The sequence below is a fragment of the Aplysia californica genome, unplaced genomic scaffold (genome assembly GCF_000002075.1).
Source record: "Aplysia californica isolate F4 #8 unplaced genomic scaffold, AplCal3.0 scaffold00100, whole genome shotgun sequence".
NCBI classification, from domain to species: Eukaryota; Metazoa; Mollusca; class Gastropoda; order Aplysiida; family Aplysiidae; genus Aplysia; species Aplysia californica.
The window spans coordinates 297,932-301,623 of NW_004797370.1; the positions used below are offsets into that span (position 1 = coordinate 297,932).

The 3,692-nt window shown below is 40.0% G+C and overlaps 1 protein-coding gene across 1 annotated transcript in view; it reads left to right on the top strand.

The window, feature by feature from the left end:
• LOC101846804 (cholecystokinin receptor) overlaps nucleotides 1-3,692 on the top strand; it is a gene marked incomplete in the record, with an annotated part of 56,176 nt that overhangs the window by 13,321 nt on the left and 39,163 nt on the right.

The following is a 3,692-nucleotide window of genomic DNA, read 5'->3' on the forward strand; positions in this document are numbered from 1 at the left end:
ATAGTATAGATTGTGAAGCGCATAGAGCTTGCTGTTGAGCGGGGATTTGCGCTATACAAATGCTATCTGTTATTATTATTTGTAGATAGACAGAGACACACACATATAAACACACACAAACACACAGAGAGAGAGAAAGAGAGAGAGAAAGAGAGAGAGAGAGAGAGAGAGAGAGAGAGAGAGAGAGAGTCCCCCCTCCCATGACATACTATTAGATTATTAGCACAAATTTCTCTCATTGCACTGTGTTCAATTTTGTGTGAACATAGAGTTCTTCTGTTTACATTTTAAAACAAATATAGAATCTAGTATAGTTTTCACGAGATAGTCCCTTGGTCTGCATGGATTTTCGTCTCCTTGAGGACCGTGTAAGCGATGCCAAGATCTCCATCACGCACAGATCAAAACAAAAATAACTTGAGGGATGAAAAACATGTAAAAACATAATAAGTAGACACTAGGGTGGAAAAGAAAATACAGAAAACTCGACCAGACGACGATACGAAATATGATTTTGTAATTGCAGTCTCTGATATACACCGTGGGCTGGACGTTAGCCGCGCAATCATTGGCAATGTATTGATTTACCTATTGTGAAGCAATGATTGGCCGGGATAGGTTGTCATCACAATGTACATCTTGAGTATTTTGCATACGAAAATAACGTTCCTGTGTGGACGTCAGAAAGCACATCTATCTTGTTTAGAGACGGGTTTAGTTTAAAAACAGAACGCGTCAGGAGATCCCTGCTGGGAATCTGCGTAATTTTTGTATATCATAGAGTTTATCTAATGATCTATTCTGCAAGGTAGGGCAAATTAGGACGTCCGGTTTGATGTGATCTTGGCGGTCACATTATTAATATGAATTCTTTTTCAGGTTCGATTTTTCAAAAAGAAACAAAAGGTTACAGTTTTCTGTATTTGACCTGCTATTATTATGTACCAAGCTAGATTCTACAATTTTATTATTTCCTCCGAGTGTTCATATTTCTCATGTCTGCCTTATTTGCCTTCTTCTTAAACTGTATGTAATAAATAAAGGTACGAGCCTCTCCTTGTTCTTCAGAGTCGCTCTGCTGGCGTCTGTGACGTAGAGATTAGGAGCTTTGTCGCCCCTCTTCTTTCTCCCGTTCCTTTTTCTCGTGTATTTTGACGTCTCTGCACTGGTTTTTTTTTTTCGAATCCTTTATATTTTTCTCCGAAATGTGTCCGCCCACTCATCTCCTTTTACACCCATTCCACGCCCCTTCGCCCACAGTGGTATCCAAAAATATCGTTCTTGCTATAGATTTGCATATCCTTTTCATAACTGTCCTTAATAACCTCCGTCTAACACATTCCAGAAGATAGTTTGCTTCCAACGAGCCAATTTACTGACATTGGGGTGACGACTGCTGTCTGGTGGTTAGGCTTCAGGCACCGTAATCGTGAGATTGCGGGTTCAGGGGTTCGAGATTCAGCTTAGTCCGATGATGTGTCCTTGGCAAAGGCATTTACACGAATTCTTTTTCATTTTGCTCGGTCCTGTTGGAGATGGACGTTAAGTGCCGATGACCCACGTCTTTGATAACCTAACAGGGTTGCAAGTAGTCTTAAACCTATGCATTTTCATAATTCTCACCAACATTAGTTTCTCCTAGAAACTTCCCTTCTTCCACTAAACTTGTGATGGATATGACCACTTGGAGAGGATTAAACGAAATGCTCAACCGAGGCGCGCGGGGTGGGAGGGGGTGTAAAAAAGAAAAATTGATAGGAGAACACAAACAATGGAGTGTTGACAAATTAGCTCACAAAGGGCTGACGCGGGAATATATCAGTCTCGTTCTTTAAGAAAAAAAAAGGGGGGAGGGGGGGGGGGGACAGCGGGGGGAGTTTCCCGAAAATACCTTTACTTATAAAGCAGTCTTTTGATATCTTCAGGGCTTTTTTTCTGGTAATTTCCAAAGAATACGATTGTAATTGTCGTTGTAATTATAGTTGTAGATGTTTTACGCCCTCCCACTCCCCCCAAAAACACCAAAAAGAAAAACTCTGACACATTATAGATAAACTAGGCTTCTTTCTACTGCTACTCCTCGGCTTTTCTTACTCCCCTTCAACGATGCTCCTGATCCTAGGCTAGATAAGTTTCAAGACCTAGCCTTCACGGATCTAGGCGAAAAATCTCAAGAGGCCCCGTTTAATGTTGTGCGCGTTCAAGTTCCTTTGGAGGTCCAACATCGATAAGAGTAGGCTTCGGCCGCCACACGTGCAAAGTTAAATATTAAATCCTACCAAAACTGGAATTGTTTCATATGTCCCACGTGCTAATATAACCTTATGCAGTTGCTAGCGCCGTAATTAGCACTTACCAAAAAACAATACAAAACAAACAAACAAATTAGGCTGTTTTGGCTAAGCCTGTCAGAGCCTATGCGAGCTGAGAGCGTTACAAGTTACAACGTCCCTACAGAGAAGGCCCGTCACAGCGACGTAACTGCTCAGTTTATGATTTGGGGAAAAGGTCAAAACACTTTTGACGCTTTGCCTGTCTAACGTTATTAATGCTTTTTAAAATGGGTTAGTTGAAATGTGGATAGATCACTCTGCCATATACAAAGTAATCGATATCAGACTCTCTACTATATTACACAACCTTACCACTTTGAGAAATACTACTATTTCGGATGTAAACGTCATCATCCAGCCTATGACACAAGGAGGGTATGGGTTTACAAGTCGCTACCCTAGGATTATAAAGTTCTACTTGCACAGTAACTAGTTTTGGGAAATTTGACGATATTTTGAATTTTACAATTGACGTCAAGCTTTTCCGAACGCAATTCTTTGAATATCTTAATAACGACTCGGAGTAATCTTTCGATATTGATAGAGCTGATACAACATGTGGTTTCTGACCTCGTTGTCTTAATACGACAAAAACAGCCAAAAATGTCTGATAGAACTTTGTAATTCTAAGGTACCGCAGTATAATAAACCAATATTATAACCAAAAGCCTTGATTTTGTTAGATACGTCGTTCTGCCATGAGGCAACAGGTATGGTGTAGTCTCTATTGTACATCTCCTCGATCTTAACATCCGTAATTGCTCGTTTTGTGGAAAGCTCATCAGACTGTCCAATTGTACTAACAAAGGGACACATGTTTCTGACTTAATGTTTGGTTGTTGTTGTGTTTTTTGTTGGCGAGAAATAAAAGCACACGATTGAATTGTAAAAAGACGCTAAAGTGCGGCTTACCGATAGCATTCTAAATTTAAAGAACGTCTTGCAATTAATGGGAATAGCATAAACTCCTCAAGGCGTAAACTTTCCTTTTTCCTTTAATCTTTTGTCCTTTTTGAAATAGAGAAAAATGTTTTACAAAGCTTTTCATTTTGAGGAAGAAAATAAGCTGTTGATCGAAAAAATTCAATGGTTGACTTTAAAGTACACTTGTCCTTTAGCAGATATAATATGAACCAATGTCTGTAGTATGGTGGGTTTTTTTGGCTTCACCGATGCTACCAGGAGAACTGGTTCGAATCCAGAGTGGGGAGAATATTTCTCCTTTTTGCTGGAATGTTGCATCCGTTTCAGCCCAGGTTAGGCCTGAGAGGTAGGGTCGAAGCATGCCTCCTAAATGATATAAATTGTGTTGATTGGGGCAAAAAAACTCTTGCTTTTCTATCTCCTCTGTCTGTACTC